The sequence below is a fragment of the Suncus etruscus genome, chromosome 5 (assembly GCF_024139225.1).
Source record: "Suncus etruscus isolate mSunEtr1 chromosome 5, mSunEtr1.pri.cur, whole genome shotgun sequence".
Taxonomy (NCBI): Eukaryota; Metazoa; Chordata; class Mammalia; order Eulipotyphla; family Soricidae; genus Suncus; species Suncus etruscus.
Window position 1 is genome coordinate 62626391 of NC_064852.1, and position 19198 is coordinate 62645588.

The 19198-nt window shown below is 38.8% G+C and overlaps 1 pseudogene; it reads right to left on the reverse strand.

Moving 5' to 3' along the window:
• Positions 1-11623: 11623 nt before the first annotated feature.
• On the reverse strand, positions 11624-11743 carry LOC126010198 (uncharacterized; annotated as a pseudogene).
• Positions 11744-19198: the final 7455 nt, after the last annotated feature.

Consider the following 19198-nt stretch of genomic DNA (forward strand, 5'->3'; position numbering starts at 1 on the left):
AATTTCTATCCTCTTGATCTTATGGAGGTATGTTTTATGTGCCAGCATGTAGTCTATCCTGGAGAATGTCCCATGTACATTGGAGAAGAATGTGTATCCAGGTTTCTGGGGATGGAGTGTCCTATATATATCCACTAGGCCTCTTTCTTCCATTTCTCTCCTCAGGTCTAGTATATTCTTGTTGGGTTTCAGTCTGGTTGACCTGTCCAGTGTTGACAAAGCCGTGTTAAGGTCCCCAACAATTATTGTGTTGTTGTTGATATTATTTTTCAGATTTGTCAACAGTTGTATTAAATATTTTGCTGGCCCCTCATTCGGTGCATATATGTTTAGGAGAGTGAATTCTTCCTGCTCTACGTACCCCTTGATTAATATAAAATGTCCGTCTTTGTCCCTTACAACCTTCCTGAGTATAAAGTTTGCATTATCTGATATTAGTATGGCCACTCCAGCTTTTTTATGGGTGTTGTTTGCTTGGATAACTTTTCTCCAGCCTTTTATTTTGAGTCTATGTTTGTTCTGACTATTCAGGTGCGTTTCTTGTAGGCAGCAGAAGGTTGGATTGAGTTTTTTGATCCATTTAGCCACTCTGTGTCTCTTAACTGGTGCATTTAGTCCATTGATGTTGAGAGAAAGAATTGTCCTGGGATTTAACGCCATCTTTATTTCAAAATTTGGTGTGTCTTTTGGGTAGTCTTGTCTTAGATTAGGTCTTTCAGTTTTTCTCTTAAGACTGGTTTTGTGTCTGTGAAGTTTCTGAGCTGTTTTTTGTCTGTGAAACCATGTATTCTTCCATCAAACCGGAAAGTGAGTTTTGCTGGGTATAGTATTCTGGGTGAAGCATTCATTTCATTCAGTCTTGTCACAATATCCCACCACTGCTTTCTGGCATTGAGCGTTTCTGGTGACAGGTCTGCTGTAAATCTCAGGGAAGCTTGCTTGAACATGATTTCCCCTTTTGATCTTGCTGTTTTCAGAATTCTGTCTCTATCTGTGGGATTTGTCATTGTGACTAGGATGTGTCTTGGGGTGGTTTTTCTGGGGTCTCTTTTGGTTGGTACTCTTCGGGCATGCAGGATTTGATCACATATATTCTTTAGCTCTGGAAGTTTCTCTTTAATGATGTTCTTGACCATTGATTCTTCCTGGAAATTTTCTTCCTGGGTCTCTGGGACTCCAATGATTCTTAAGTTGTTTCTGTTGATCTTATCATAGACTTCTATTTTCGTCTGTTCCCATTCTTTGACTAATTTTTCCATTGTCTGCTCATTTGCTTTAAGTTTTTTGTCCAATCTCTCCTGCTGTATGGAATTGTTATGTATCTCATCTTCCACAGCACCAAGTCTATTCTCAGCTTCTGATACCCTGTCCCAGAGCTTATCCATTTTGTCATTCACTTCGTTTACTGACTTTTTCAGTCCTGTTAGTTGACATGTTATTTCAGTTTGGAGTTTTGTCATTTCTGCCTTCATATTTTCTTGGTTCTTATTAGTGTTCTGTTCAACTCGATCCATGGTTTCTTGGAGTCTGTTGAGCACCTTCCATATTGCTAGTCTAAAGTCCTTATCTGAGAGGTTGATTAGTTGTTCAGTCATTATCTGGTCCTCAGAATTGTCATCTTCATTCTCTATGTCTGATGCTGGCCTGCGTTGTTTCCCCATTGTCACACTTGTATTGTGGGTTTTTCCACGTGTTGTAGTGGTATTCATTGTCTATATGATGTAGGCAGCACACTCCTCTGGCTCCTCCCTTTCTGGATGGGCTGACTTGCCTCTAAGGGAGGGGAGTCCTCCGTGGATGAAGCCTCACACTGGGTCAAATCTTAGGCCCGAGCATGCAACAGAGAAGACAGTCCAGAGAGAAATGTTTGCTTCTGTGATATAGCGCCGTTCTTAGTGTGATTTTTCCTTCTTGTTGCAATGGAGTTCTTTCCTTAGAAAGAGTGCACGGCCGCGTAGAGAAGCGGAGCGGCCGTGCTCCTCTGAGCCTCTTTTTGCCCCACTCGCAAGAGTTTCACGCAAGAGGACAGTAGACAGACATAGACAGGTCACACTCACAGTCTTTCACAGCTGAGCCCCACTGGGCCGGTGTACTTTTGCGGATTTTCCCCGCCTGGTGTCACACACAGGGAGCCAGCTTTTGCAAAGGTTAGCCGGTTTTTATGCTCTGAAGTCCCTCCCTGAAAATGGCGTCTGGGCGAGCGAGGTTTCTGGAGGCTCTTTTTGCCCCACTCGCAAGCGTTTCACGCAAGAGGACAGTAGACAGACATAGACAGGTCACACTCACAGTCTTTCACAGCTGAGCCCCACTGGGCCAGTGTACTTTCGCGGATTTTCCCCGCCTGGTGTCACACACAGGGAGCCAGCTTTTGCAAAGGTTAGCCGGTTTTTATGCTCTGAAGTCCCTCCCTGAAAATGGCGTCTGGGTGAGCGAGGTTTCTGGAGGCTCTTTTTGCCCCACTCGCAAGAGTTTCACGCAAGAGGACAGTAGACAGACATAGACAGGTCACACTCACAGTCTTTCACAGCTGAGCCCCACTGGGCCGGTGTACTTTTGCGGATTTTCCCCGCCTGGTGTCACACACAGGGAGCCAGCTTTTGCAAAGGTTAGCCGGTTTTTATGCTCTGAAGTCCCTCCCTGAAAATGGCGTCTGGGTGAGCGAGGTTTCTGGAGGCTCTTTTTGCCCCACTCGCAAGAGTTTCACGCAAGAGGACAGTAGACAGACATAGACAGGTCACACTCACAGTCTTTCACAGCTGAGCCCCACTGGGCCAGTGTACTTTCGCGAATTTTCCCCGCCTGGTGTCACACACAGGGAGCCAGCTTTTGCAAAGGTTAGCCGGTTTTTATGCTCTGAAGTCCCTCCCTGAAAATGGCGTCTGGGCGAGCGAGGTTTCTGGAGGCTCTTTTTGCCCCACTCGCAAGAGTTTCACGCAAGAGGACAGTAGACAGACATAGACAGGTCACACTCACAGTCTTTCACAGCTGAGCCCCACTGGGCCGGTGTACTTTTGCGGATTTTCCCCGCCTGGTGTCACACACAGGGAGCCAGCTTTTGCAAAGGTTAGCCAGTGCATCTAGAGAACTTTCTAAGACTTTAAAGCAATTCTCTGGTATTTTGCAATCTGGAAAGCTTTCCAGAAATTAACAGAAATGAATAAAATGATTTTAATGATGACAAAACAAATATCATGAAATTAGAAATGTAAAAATTGCTTTTTGCCCCTTTTTCCCCCCCTGCACAGGAACAGTATATATTGGGGTCATTCGGAAAGGAATTCCCTTGGCCTAAGAGATACAGGGTTTCTCCACCCTTGAAGTATATTGTCATGGGATTAGACTCCGTTCAGGTTCATTTACTCTCCCCTTGGTGTTTTCGTGGTGTTTAGAAGACTTTTGCTCCATCTTGGATGATAAAATCAGACCTCTGTATCTAGAGATCTCGGTATCTGCACAGGTCAGGGAGTGGAACTTATGATGAAGTCTTTCTTTGTGGTTCTAGAAGTTCTGTTCCCTCAGTGTCATTTTAATCCGTCTTCTGTGGTCTTTGCACTGATCCTAGGATGGAGCCTAGGATAGCGTCTTTCGTTATGTTTCCAGAAGACCCATTCCTTTGCGATTGTCTCAGACAGACCTTTGGAACTGAAGATCATGGTTGTTTTGCAGGTCGTAGCTCAAACCCTAGACTAGGGCTTTTTTATTGGTCCCAGGATACAATTTTTTTTTCATCTATCTAGTTTGTGTCGATTTCTTTGTTTTGGGGTGGCTATTGAAGCTGTTGTCTTCATTTATATTTATTTTTTTTCTTCTTTTCTTTTCTTTCTTTATGTATTCTGCCATGTTTTTTATCTCAAGACCATGGCTTTTATGTGGTGTTTATCTTTATTGTTGGAGTGCTCACTGTATATTTTATTTGACACTTCTTTTTGTACTGTTGGGGTGTTTCATCTTCTTTTCCCCTTGGTCTCTCAAACCGATGATGAGAGCCTCTAGAAGGACTCCGTCCATTTTCAGCATATTTGATTTTTACCCCAGTTTATTACTTTTCTCTTCTTCAAACAAAACCACATAACTTGAACTATCTAGTCCCGCCTCCCAGTTAGAGGGGGAAATAAGGGAGGTACCAAGACCAAATAGGTGTAAGACCACTAAATATTAAGCTAGACACAGAGGGGACCACTTATTCTAGCAGCCCCAGGGGTGAGGGAGGAGGATATGGGAGGTAGGATGGGAATGGAGGTGTAGGGAGAACAATTCGGTGATGGGAATTTCTCTCATTTTATGTTAATATGTACCTAAAATATTATTGTCAACAATATGTAAGCCACTATGATCAAAATAAAAATTATTTTAAAAAAGAAATGTAAAAATTGTTTAAAATGTGTTTCCCTTATACTAATGTCTAGTTCTCTATATAATTAACTCAAATTAGTGAATATTAAGAGGAACACTCAAAAGTTTCAGAATTCAAGTATTATTTCTCTCAGGATGTTCATAATTCTTGATTTTATTGAATATTACTCATCTATAAGGTTGTATGCTGAATATATATCATAAACTTGAAGTAAAGATGCATTGAAAGAAGTAAAAAAGGGAAATGCCAAAATCCAACAAGTATATTAAAAAGACTTCAAAATTATGAATGGTCAGAAATGTTCAAATCAAATTAAAAGTGAACTATCACTTTTGCCTGTTAAGATGAGTACTATAAAGACAGAAACATAAAAATAAAGGATAAATGGAGAAATGTGGAGATAAGAGTACTATGGAATATTTAAATTGGAAATAGTATTGTGGAAAATCACTTAGGGGTTCTTCAAAAATAAATTAGAACTTCTAGGAGGCAGACGTGATTCAGTGGTAGAGCACAGGAATACCTGCACTTCCTCCTGTTCATGAGATATGAATTCAGTCCCTTGCATCAGGCCCAAGTAATAGCATAGTTGGTAGGCTCTTTCCTTGCATACAGATTAGCCAGATTCAAGTCCTGGCATAGAAAACCTGCCCCAAGCAAAGCCGGAAAAGCATAAGCATATTCAGAAGTAATTCCTAAGCACCACCAGTTATGTCAAAAAGAAAAAAAAAGACCATTAAAAAATCTCTAACATAAGACACATATGGTAAATAAAATTAAAATTACTATATGGTGTAGAAATCCAACATCAAGAAACTGAATAGGTAGTGCCAGAGAGACCAGTTCTTAGGTTCTGCTGCCTTTGACTATTTCTTATTCCCTTCTTATGTTTCTTTATATCTTTCATATGAGAAAGATCTGTGTCTTTCTCTCTTTTTCTGGCTGACTAATGCACAGCATGATGCCCTCTCTTTTTATCCACATAATGAAGCATGATTTCATTTATTTCTTATTGCTGAGTAGTATTTCATTTATTTACATATCTCACAGTTATGTCAGGAATCCGTAAACTTTTTCAAATAAGGGGCCAGTTCATTGTCCCTTAAACCATTGGAGGGCCATATCATAGTTTTAAAAATAAAAACTAGAAGAAGGAGAGTCAGAAAGTGTAGCACACATAACACACATGCGCACTGAGGCCTGGGATAAGCTGGCTACTAAGCAGGGCAAGCAGTGGTAGCAAAAACACCCTGCAGGCTAGATAAATGTCCTTGGAAGGCTACATGATGACCTCTGCTTTATATAATTTGATGAAACTTTTGAAGGTAATGCATGTATTTATGTAATAGATTGTTGTGATGATTTCAAGAGTGTGACTATATTAAAACTCAAGTAGTATACATTAGTATGCACAGTGCATTAGATCTAATACTCAAAAACAAAGGCAATAAAATGTCCTGGTAGGATCTCCATCCTAAGAGTCAGAAAAATATCCGTGAACTACATAAAAACTAAGCCTAGTCTAGCTCCTTCCAGAAGTCCTAAATCTACTTCTGGCCAGCCTCCGAGCTATATGTATTAGTTAGAGAGTTCCTGCAAGACCAAAAATGGGATAGATGTGGGCTCTCAGTGCATTCTGCTTTTAGGCTGAAGACAATGACACAGAGAACTTGTCCTACTCTCAACAATAATAGGTGGTCCCTGTTCCTACTAATGATGTCTAGAAAATGTGAAGTGGAAAAAGTTTTTCCATGGAGAGCCAAAGTTTCAGGATGATGCATAGAAAATTTCCAAAGGCATAACAAGGGGCTTTCTGTCTCCACTCTTTCCTTACCATGAAGTATTTCAATTGGCCTTGGCAGGTAGGTATTTGAAAGAAATGAATCAGGCATTCATTCATTCATACTGGGGCTGGATAAATCACAGCAATTGAAAATTTTGCTTTGTTCTTCTATCAGATTTGAATTTCTTCCATGTTACAATAGATCTTCTTTCCTTACCCAAACTAAATTAAGTTCTCTTTTCTCTATTGTTGGAGAATGGTGGGATAAGATTTCTGGTACACTAATATTTGGGATCCTGCCCCAAAGTCTTCTCTCTCCACCCCTCCTATTAATCTCCCCTTCCCAACCCTGACCCCCATGCCAATCACAAGAAAATAACTTCTGAGTTGTTACCAGTTTGCAAAACATCTGCTTTTACTATTTGCCATAGTACAGGGTTGGGGTGACAGGGGATTTGATTAGCCTCACAGGACTTATTATATTTGATACATTGTGTGTCAAAGTTGGGACCCCTCCCCTTGCTCACTTTTATGCTTTGTGTTCAGTCCTGAGACTGGTTTGTGGTCAGCTTTCTTTTTCCAAGGCTCTGAGTTCTCAGATTAACTATCTCTTCTGAGAGTGCCTTCAAGTCACTTCTTTTTCATTGCCTGCTTCTTAATAAATATGGGAAGCTGCTGGTTTCTTTGTTTTGGGTCATCTTTGTGGTTTTTAGGAGGAAAAGTTGTCCATAAAAGAAACTCTTGATTTAGAGACCATCTCCTTGTCTTTAGTCAAGTTCAACATTCCTCAGAGCTGTAAGCACATCTGTGCTTAGCTGGCCACACATCCATTCAGACAGCTGGAACAGAGGTTCTGAAAGCCATCAGAAATAGCTACCATGTGGCCTGGAATATCCTTGCATTTCTCTTGTGGTCGTCTGTGTCTGCCGTAAGTTTCTCTACCAGTCGAATACTCATCTCACTCAAGGGTCATTTGCTGACCCTTATCTCTGCCCATAATTCCTGCTCATCACTTCACTCTGTGAACATCATTCCTTTGATTCTTATCTGACTACCTCCCACATCACTGCCCTATCATTTCCATATTACAAAGAAATGCCAATCAGAGCTTTAGAATTATCATATCTGAAAACAAATTCCCTGTGTTGGGTACTGTCAAACCAGTGTTTTATGCTTGAGTGGCTGCTACAACAGAAATATATTTTTTGTATTTCTAGAAGGTAACAATCAAGGAGACAACAGAATTTCTTTTTTTCTGAGCACTCTTGACTTATAGATATTCTTCTTTCCCTGGATCTTCACATAGTTTTCCCACTTTAGTGTCTGTGCTTAAATTTCTTCTTCACTTAAAAAAGCCAGTCATGGGGACTGAAAAGATAGCATGGATGTGGGCCATTTACCTTGCATGCAGAAGGATCCTGGCATCCCATATGGTCCCCCGAGCCTGCAAGGAGTGATTTCTGTGCATAGAACCAGGAGTAACCCCTGAACGCTGCCAAGTGTGACCCAAAAAAGCCAGCCATATTTTATTAGAATCCATTTTAATTTTCACATTTTACCTGAATTACCTTTTTAAAGGTACTATCTACAAAGTCCTATTCTGAGATCCTGGGCTTTAATTATTACACATAAATTTGAACAAACATAATTAACTTCATAAAATTTCTAGGAGGAGGTTATAAACTGAAGTTTATGTTACCCCATGTATATAGTAGAGTTAATGATCCTGCATAGGATTATGAGGATTAAACAAAATCCTATATGTCAACAACCTGGTACCAAATAAGTTATCTAAAGATCAGTTTTTTTCCCCAGTGTTGCCATATTACCTTGACCTCCCTTCATTTGAGGGCAGGAGCTGTGCCTCTTCCTGTCAATCAATCAATAGATATTTGCTCCCAGTGTCTTAATGCAGCAAATTGAGTATTTTAATCATATCGGAATGACACTGTCTTCTTTACTTAACTGTAATTACTCCAACTCAAACTCGGTAGGTGAAATAGCACAGTATAAGAAAACCAAAACCAGAGTGACTGAATCCCAGCTCTATAGACAGTATTGAGCAAATTAGTAAAACTTCCCCCATGTATCCATCTCTCTTCTATGAAAGAAGGCAAAGAAGAATAGTCACACCTAAAATTAATGCATGGATTAAATGAGGACACTTGGTCAGTAGCCAACAAATAGTGAGTGCTCCTCCGCATGCCAGGATTTCTGGGTGTCTTTGCCTGGTATGTTGGGGGCTCTGGGCAGGACAGCTAGCCACAGGCCCCCTGAGCTGACCACCTAGTCCAGGGGACCAAGGTCCCCCCAAACCTGGTGGGTCTTCAAGGCCACGCCTGGTTAATTGGGCCCTGGGGGGAGGGGGGGGAGAAATTCCTCCCTAGGCATCCAAAACTACAGAGGCTCGGCTGGGCTCAGAGCACTCCGCATGCCAGGATTTCTGGGTCTTTGCCTGGTATGTTGGCGGCTCTGGGCAGGACAGCTAGCCACAGGCCCCCTGAGCTGACCACCTAGTCCAGGGGACCAAGGCATCCAAAAACTACAGAACCGCGCGGGGGGCTCACGCCCCTGCGCGTACTTCATGTACTTCATGTATTCAGAATATTCCTTATTCTTATGTTATGTTTTGCATATACAGAATGTTCATTTTGTATTCTGCCCTTTCCCAGACCCATACAAAGCTCTTTTTTACTCCTTAACTCTCTAACCCCCTCTCAAACATCACTAACCTACATTACTCTTTTTAACTTCAGTAGTGTACAATCCTAATCACAGTCCAAAGCTGTGCATTGTGTGTGACAATCCCAAACTGTTTCAAGATACATAAAATGGACACGTATTTCTTTAGAATATTTTGTGGGTTTTTTTTTCGGACAGCTATAATTCTTACTAAATTTTGTCTTATACAGTGATGATTCTAACCACTTTTTACCACTTTTTATCTTCTCTTTTTGAGCTGTTTAACAAGGAATTTTGGTGGAAGAGTCCCCCAGTTTAATGCTTATGATTGAACTATGTCATGGGAATCATTGGAATTGTTCTTATGGCCCCCATATGCGCCAATAACACCACGTGGCATTGCTTCTTATTTGCATAGGCACATTAAAATGGGAAAATACTATACATACAAATAAGATCCTATTTAATAGAGATTGGAACACACAAATCTTGTAGTGCAGAGGGACCTTACACCCTGAACATTGACATAACGACCTGGCACAGACCTCAGAAGAAAGGGCATAATCCATTCTCCCCTGAACCAGGGAAGCCATCCACGAAACATCCAGGCTGGTCTATAACATCACCTGGAAGCAATCCTCTACCACGAAAGACCTACACTGCTCAGACTTTGACCTGCTCAAAAGAGACTTCCCTTAACACCGAGAAGACTTAACAACAACAACGACCTGCTTACAGGACAGGGCTCCCTGCATTGCCCTTTGATTGTGAGGTGAAAGGAGAGGATGCTCCACATCCTGACTTCAATGTAAGATATGCAGATTCCAGGATCTTTAATACAGAAACATGATACCAACAACAGAGACTGTGTGAAAAATAAAAGTGTGTTGGCACTACAGACAATGTATTGGATTGGACGATCTAGCTTGCCTGAAGCCAAGACTTGGTCTTGTGCCAGGAAACTTCAGGGGTCGGGTCTCTTTGTACTTAGGCCAAGGTTATTTCTTTCCATGTCCCTCATATTTTGGTGGGCCTATGCAAACAACAATTGCCACTCTAACACCATTTTTACTGTGCTCCTTTGACTCTAATCCTTAAAAAGAACTCACTTAAAATTTGAGGTTAATGTAAGCTAATATGCATGTATATGGAAATGTAAGAAAATACTATGCCTGTAATGTTTAAGGAGTTACGTAAGTTTTATGGCTTCAGATTGCTTTGTGTACTGTTAAAAAATATTATAATGTGTTACAATCTGGGGACTTGAGGGACAAAGTAATTGTACATGGATTCTGTCTTATTTATCTTAATGTTCTTTGGCTGAAATTTCAAAGTTAAGATATCAGCAAGGGGACTTCTGAGAATTATGTTTTGGGTGATGGTCCTTCCACTGTAACTTTACCTTGTCCTCTTTCTTTGCACCCTTGTTCTCATAATTAAAAATAAAAAAAAAAAAAAGAAAATGAAAAAAAAAAAATAGTGAGTGCTCTAGGGAAATGGTGGCCATGATTTTACATTCAGGATATCTTTAGTGTTGTTGCTGAGTATCAGAGGTGGTGATTTTGTTCTATTTAGTGTGAAAACATATTTTGAAGGCTAAGCAAAGCAAATAAGAAATAAACAATGGGGGCCAGAGAGATAGCACGGAAGTAAGGCATTTGCTTTGCATGCAGAAGGACGGTAGTTTGAATCCCAGCATCTCATATGGTACCCCAAGCCTGAGAAGGAGCGATTTCTGAACGTAGAGCCAGGAGTAACCCCTGAGCAATGATGGGTGTGACCCAAAAACCAAAAATAAAATAAATAAATAAAAATAAAAAATATGTTTATTTAAAAAATAAAAAATAAACGATGATTTATATTATTTTTATCTTCAAACATTTAAAATTTTATTTTGTGTTCATGCTTCCTTATGTATGTAGAATTTTATATAATCACATATTTAATCAATATTTAAATAAACATAATAATTAGGAGTTCCATACCTTGAAGTTTTTTACACATTCAAAGTAATTTAGAGATCTGTGAAAATTTTACTTTAGTCACATTGCACCTGAAGAATTTGTCTGCAAATTTATCTTCCCCCTTACTCTTATGGAAATGAACCTAGGCTTCTCACTAAACTTGAAACACTAAGTCTTTGACTGTACTCATAGAACACCAAACTTCAAGTTCCTCCTGACTCCCTCTGTGCATATAAAACTGAGGATGTGCACTTCACCTGGCCAGGGACCAAATGCAGAGACAAACTCATCCCAGGTATCTGGAGAGCTGTCTCTCCTGCATGTAATTACTTTCTGTTGTCTTCTTTTCCTTTTTTTAAATTATAATTGTCATGTTTTTGTGTGTATTTTCAGTTTTAAGCTGCTTCAAATCCCTTTTGGAGAAGGCATAAATCATAAATAATTGTAACAGTTCATAAAAAAAAAAGCACAGCTAGACAACTTAAAAGGACAACTGCAATTGGAGAGAATTGCTCAACCTATTGAGGAAAAATGGGTCCTTTTAAGCATTGCATAAGCAAGCATTTACATTTGAACAATTAATGTTCTAATTACTAACATTCTATTCAAATAAAGCCAATTCCTTTTGGCAATGATTTGTTGGCCTAATACACAACTGTTTCTGCTTGAGCTGAACACAGTGGCAGGTCTTACAATAGGGTCCATGGTGCAGACCAGCTCCGTATTTCCTTAAAGCACTCAGAATATTGTCTGTGTAGGGTTTGTAGCAAAATAAAAATCCTCAGGATATAATATGAGATGTAAAACTTCCGCACTTCTGTTTTGTTTTTTTTTTTTTTTTTTTGTATCCCAATTCACAATACAGACCAGGCAAAGGGCCTGTGTTGAGGTGTATATAGGGTGCATTTACTGTACCTCCTCTTTCTATACAGTCAGTGTATAAAACACAGGTAGAAAGCCTGTCTAGAATACAGGCCGGTGTGAGGTGAGGAGGAAGGACACTTGGGATATTGATCATGGGAATGTTGCACTGGTGAAGGATTTTATATATATGTATACATATATATATACATATATATAAAATCCTTCACCATATTAAAATATATATATTAAAAATTACAAAAAAAAAGAAAAGATAAGGCCTCCCAATTCTTACCATAGTCTGTGTTCACACTTGTGTTTTAAATGAGAAAATTTAGACTCAGAGTGGAAGAATTCCACCTGAAGTCATCCAGTAACCTAATGCATGAGTGTGGATTAAAATCTGAATTTTTCAAACATATATCTTGTGATCTATTAACAACAAACTCTCTTCAATATTAAGTTGAAGTTAATGTAGTTTAGCCTTTTTACTAATTTTCACTGTCCTATGCAATAACTGTCCCAAATTATTGAGGCTTTCTCAGAGATTCCCTAACTTATTTCTAAAAGAATCTATAGAACCCTTTAGAAAAAAATATTTAGCATTCACCTGAAAATCTACCTTTTTGCAGTGAGTAAACCAAAAGTGAGTAAAAAGAAAGTGCCTCCAATCATATCCATGGCTACTATATCTACCTGAATCATTCAGCAACATGCCAGGAAATGCATCACTCACTTTGGAAAGCACTGCAAGCTTCATGATGACTTTATGTTTGCTCATTACTCTGAGGCAAGAGCTTTCTGTTTTTGCGAAAAAGTGCTCATTCTCCATTTTTGCCTAGTCTCTAACAGCTCCTTGGATATTTGGAATGAGAAGAAGTAGTAAAAATCCTTTTTGCCTAGTGAGACAGTCAAGTAATGTGGAGTGACCAAACTGAGCATCACCAAGTATTTCATTCAACTGTCCAGGATCAACTGTCCAGGAAGATATCAACAATTATTGTTATTCTGAAAATGGCCATGCTATTGATTTCCTTCAAGACACATTCTTTAATGGGAAAGCCCAGACAACAACTAGTAATAATGCCACAATGGGCTGGTCTTCTTCAAGGATGACAGGGGGGAAATAATTACAGACAAGGGTGCTCTCCAAAACCAATAGATGATTCGACAACCTCTTTCTGCAAAGTTGAAAACTGAACTGCAAAACACCAACAGCCTCAAGGATATCAAAAGTAGAGGGCACAGTAAAGAGAGAAAGAATGAAGACACAACTAACTAGACAAAAAGGCAGAAAGCTATCTGGACTTGAAAGATGTGAATAGTGGGGGGCGGGTGGATTCTTAAGAGTGGCAACATCACAGATGACATCACCCCAGCAGACAAGCTGAGAAAAAGTTAAACTAACAAAACAAGCTCTCAGAATTTTCCATAGCACAAGAAAAATCCTGCGATAATCATTTTTCTGCAGCATAGAAAAGTCTAGCAAGGCAGAGACAAGATCCCAGTCAAATAAAAGTCTAAGACAAAGCTAAGCAACACTAACACCTTTATTTACATTATTAGGCCTGGATGGTCTAATGATATTTCTAATGAGCTAGAAATAGTAGATGGTATATCTAGAAATAGTAGATGATCTAAAATAATGAAATAAATAGAATAATAAAATGATCTAGAAATAGCAGGTGGTAGATTACTTACCTAAGAGTTGGACAATTCACTCCATATCTCTGTACTACGTAGTCTTAATGTAAAAAGAAGAAATTGTGTTACACATTTATTTTTCAACATTTTTTCTCTTTGTTTATTAATTTTTTATTTTTAATTATGAGAACAAGGATGCAAAGAAAGAGGACAAGGTAAAGTTACAGTGGAAGGACAATCACCCATAACATAATTCTCAGAAGTCCCCTTGCTGATATCTTAACTTTGAAATTTCAGCCAAAGAACATTAAGATAAATAAGACAGAATCCATGTACAATTACTTTGTCCTTCAAGTCCCCAGATTGTAACACATTATAATATTTCTTAACAGCACACAAGGCAATCTAAAGCCATAAAACATACTTAATTCCTTAAACATTACAGGCATAGTATTTTTTTACATTTCCATATACATGCATATTAGCTTAAGTTAACCTCAAATTTTCAGTGGGTTCTTTTTAAAGATTAGAGTCAAAGTAGCACAGTAAAAATGGTGTTAGAGTGGCAATTGTTGTTTGCATAGGCCCACCAAAATATGAGGGACATGGAAAGAAATAACCTTGACCTAAATACAAAGAGACCCGACCCCTGAAGTTTCCTGGCACAAGACCAACTCTAGGCTCCAGGCAAACTAGCTCGTCTGTTCCAAGACATTGTCTGTAGTGCCAACACACTTTTATTTTTTATACAGTCTGTTGTTGGTATCATGTTTCTGTATTAAAGATCCTGGAATCTTCATATCCTACATTGAAGTCAGGATGTGGAGCATCCTCTCGTTTCACCTCACAATCAAAGGGCAATGCAGGGAGCCCTGTCCTGTAAGCAGGTCGTTGTTGTTGTTAAGTCTTCTCAGTGTTAAGGGAAGTCTCTTTTGAGCAGGTCGATGTCTGAGCAGTGTAGGGTCTTCCGTGGTAGAGGATTGGTTCCAGGTGATGTTATAGACCAGCCTGGATGTCTTTTAAGAATCAAAATTGTGTTTGAATTCCACATAATATTTTACAATTAATATTTTATTATTAGTATCAAAATTAAAACAAGTCATAGAGGAAGCTTCAAGTAAAATGGAAGAAGTTAAACATAGACCATGACTTAGAGGACCCCATAAACCTCACTGTTAACTTCAATACTTGAGGGATTCTAGGTTAGAAATTCATAAATGCCTTGCAATACAAAAAAACTATAATACTGGAGCTGAAGTGAAAGTATAGTGGGTAAGGAATTTATTTGCCTTGCATGTGGACTTCCCAGGTTCAATCCCAAGTATACCATATTGTTTCCTGAGCCTGCCAGAAGTGATTTCTGGGAGCCACCAGGTATAGTGCCCCTCCCAAATAAAACCCCTGAAACACCATATAATACTATTATTCTGAGAACCTACAGTTTTGGAAGAGTGAGTTCAATGAACAGTAGAATTTTATCAATGAGCCAGGTTTGTCTAATCTTGTCATTATATGACCTTGTGACAAGATCACACAAACAGTTGTTGTTATTTACATATAAAGTTGGTTCCTGAGACAGAAGTTGTGCTCATTTCATTTGGAGCTTCCAAATGTCTAGTTGGTCATGAAATTCTGGAAGAAAAAAAAACTGCAAAGTGTATTATATAAATAAGTCCAAAGTATGCAATGGAGTTTGCAGATGTGGGTGAGTAAATTTTTATTGGAAAATTTACAGAACAGTGATACTTAGCAGAGAAAATGTCAACTGTGAGAAGCAAGGAAATACATGTCTCCTGGTGGGCTTAATAAGAATATGAGAAGAAGAATATTAGAGAGTAATGCAAGATGCAAATTCATAACTTGAATTCATTTGTGACAATATTCTTCATACTGATGAGTCAGTAGTCCTCTATACTTTTCAAGAACTAAGTGTGGCTTATTGTCCCCAAAGACAATCATTATCTATCCAGGTTTCCCTCTAAGCATACAATGTTTTAATACCAATCCACCTCTATCCTTTGGCCTCCTCTTCAATCTCTATTCTCTAAGTAGGCCTTAAAGTGGACACTCAAGGAATCTTTAGAAACTCAAAGACTGAACCTTGGGGAGACAATGATTCTACCTGAAACTACATGCAGAATCCTAAGTTCCTTTGTACATTTCTCAAAGCAAAGTGATCACTAAATTGATTAGATTATATCACCTCTGAACACTCAACATGAGAAAAAAAAAAGGTATTTATATAATAGTAGATGTTTTATTCAGTTTGTCATATTCAAATTTATCTCTCAAGTATAGAAGAGATTTTCTAAGAAAGCATGTTTCAATGTATAAAGTCATAGGATTCTATCCTCTCTTAAATAAAGCCTAGAATTTGCTCTCACTATTTCACCCTCTTCTTCCACAGAGATTTAGGCTGTCTTCTAGAACTTACTAAACTTTGGGAGTAATTTTTCTTGATAGCCTTGCCTTTTCCAGAATCTCACATAAGTGAAATCACACAGCATGCAGTCTCTTAAGCCTACCATCATTCATTAGCATAAATCTTTGAGATTCATTATGCAGGTCAATCTATCAGCAGCTCCTTCCTTTTCATTGCTGAGTGGTATTCTGTCACAGTGGCTGCTATAGTTTCAGTGTCCATTTGTCCATTAATAGACTTTTGTGTTGCAGCTTCTAACTTTATGCACTGAAAAATGTTCCTTGGAAAACTTGAGCTTTAAAAATGCTTGTATTGTCTATAAAGGTGACTAGGCAAAGTAATATACCCTAGTCATCTAGATTTTAGAGTGTGTAGGCAAAAGAATGACTCAAATGAAATCCACAATGTCAATTATGGAGTTCTATACAGACAAAAATTAGAGAAATAGAAACAAGTGGTGCCCACCTACACTGAGGTAGCTTGGCATTGTTGCACACAGGATTGCACCAGGATTCAAAGGAGTTTCCAGACAGTTGTGTAAGAGCATTCATGTAACAAATAGGCAGGTGTCACAAAGTCTGGGCACTCTGAAACAAACCAGCTTGATCACATTTCACAGTGTTACAGGCTTCCCCTCAGTTCCAGCTCTGATCCCAGGCAGGATCCTGAAATCAATACAGGCACTGTAGAGTCCAGAAAGACCCTTATCCCAACTTCCTGGATAGGATGTGCCTTCATCCTGCTGCCAGAAAAGGACACACACTCCCCCCAAACACACTCACCAGGTGCCTAAGAATTTGGGAGACAAGCACGATGGCATGGCATTCTTCCTTGCTTGTGGTGCCAGTGGTTGCACAGGCATCTTTTTCTGCTTGGCGGCACCTAGGAAGAAGAGAGAATATAGCCTATGAATTCTGACCCTGGGACTGAGAAATATGTCCTGCCATTTGTAATAGGGCAAGGGTAAAATAAAGCAGTAATCCTGAAACATATTTTTGTGGGTTGGCATTAGAAAAGAGCAGTGTTTTTCCACCACTGTGCCATGGCACACTAGTGTGCCGTGAGATATTATCTGGTGTGCCATGGAAAAAATTCCAATTTCATCCATAACATGTGCCTTTGGCTCACAAATAGACCACTCATTAGATATTTTTATAATAAAGTAAATATAAAATAATTTTTGTGTTTATTTGATTTCTATTCAAGAGAATTACTTTTTATATAGTCAATATAGGCACAGAGTTAAATTTTTTTAACATTTTCTAACGGTGGTGTGCCTCGTGCTTTTCTTTTTATGAAAAAAGTGTGCCTTTGTACAAAAAGGTTGAAAAACACTGGAAAAGAGAATGTTTCAGTGGCAAAGGTAATCCTGTTCTGGGAACTCATCATTCACTGGACCCTTGACTGTTGCCACGATCTTCCCCTTATCAGTCTGGCCCAGAATGCAAAAACTACCTCCTAGTTCTCTGTGGAGACTGGCTGAGATTTCACGGAGAAGTCTGGAACTAGAAGGTCTGTGCTGCAAAGGATGATGCCATGCTTAGTTCTTGCTTCTCTCTTAACCATGTTAATATCACTGGACTATACATAAATGCCTTGACACCTAAGATCTTTTTCAAAAGTTAGAAGTTAAGTTTGTTCTTTCAGTATGGAGCCTGTGTCTCTCCTTATCCAAGTTCTTATGTATGAAGTTTCCATCTTTCTTTAGTTCATAAAGAAAAGTTGCATTGATTTGGGAGAGACATGTCCTTTGACTCATAGGGTCATGGTGTGACTACAGCATTTCTTGAAGAAAATCAAGTCGTACAACATGCATTTTAGTAACATTCATGGGAGGAATAGGGTAGGGAAATCACATAACAGAGAAATCAAGGGCAGATCACAAAGTCCAACCTAGTCCTATCACCTGCCACTCTGATACGATGGACAAGTCACTCAAGCTCCTGTGTCTTAGTTTCCATATCTATAAAATGTATAATAATAATTTCTATCTCTCTGCCCTAATTCTGATTAAGGCCTTAGAAGAGTAATGATATCCTAAGTCTACATCTCAGGGATACTTGGTCCAAGAGACAACATTTGAGCAAATAAGTTGGCCAAATCATCTCATTTGTTCATCAGTCCAAAGATTTGGGCAGATAAACATCCAGGATGAAGCCCAGAAACAGAACCTATCACCCACTTTACAGCTTTTTGGGGTAATTTAGATGTATGATCTCTTACTTTCCACCCCAGTCAGGTTCTCAATTTTTTCCCTCCACTGCAGCATTCTTTTCCTGCTTCATGACAGGTTCCAGTGCTTCACACTGGCACAACCTACAAGGTTCCTTCCTCTGAAGCCATGTTCTTTGGTTTCTTTCAAATTCTTTTTGTCACCTACATATTGTGATAGTGCTTAGCTCAATTGTTTATTATACACTTAAGAAAACTTTGTTGTCAATTTGTTTCTCATTCTAAATGAAGTGCCACATCTTTGTTTAATCACTGTATACCCAACACCTGGCAGAGCAGACATGTGTTGTTGAATGACTGACAGATGGATCAATGGGCAGATAGATGGATGAATGAATTCCAGAGGGCTATATTAGGCTAAGCTATATGAAATTGCTGTTATTCAACCATCTTTTGACCTACAACAACAGCAATTTCATGTTCTGACCTAATATTTCCCATATGGGGAATTTACCTCCACTTAGTTACATAACTTATAAGTTATAATAAATGTCATTCGAAGTCATTGGCTAGAGTGGGTTCACTTCACTACTAGGGATTGCTTCTTCAGAAACATAACAGCATGTGATACCCAGAAAGCTGTCCTAATTCATTGTGATGATATTGAGTGGAGTGATTATATTGAGTGAAGCTCAGTTTTATTCATGGTTTTGATTTATATATACTAGCAGTTTTTGAAGCCCACATTCAGGAGCCAAAAATCTTTGCAAATTGAGAGCACATATATGGCTGAATTTAAAGCAACACAGTTAATAAAATGTTCTCACTGTTTTTTTTTTTAACTTAATGGTGGGAGGGGTTATTGATTTAATTCTTTATACTCACCATTAACTCAATATAAGTGTTTTTTAATTTAGTTCAAGCGCTTGTGGCTCACATTTTTAATTCAATAAGAGTCATTAAAATTCACTTTATTGCTTTGCTTATTCTAAATTAAATATTTTCCTGATCTAAAATAAGGCTCCTGTGCAAATGGGCACATTTTGTTAGCCTACACTTGCTGCCACTTTCTGTCATTGAAATCTAAGCACAAGTCAATAGGCATAATCTCAGAAATTTCCTCGTTCTTCAGAAAGTTGGTGCCACACTCCAAAGTTAGATAAGAGTAAATGCTATATGATTATTTGGTTTTAACAGGGGCCCTCCTATTTATTTTGACCATCACTCCTATGCATCACGCATTTTTATTTATTGGTGTTGAAAATGTAATTGACATACAAAGCTTCAGCAGATGTAATGATTAGCTAGTTATTATT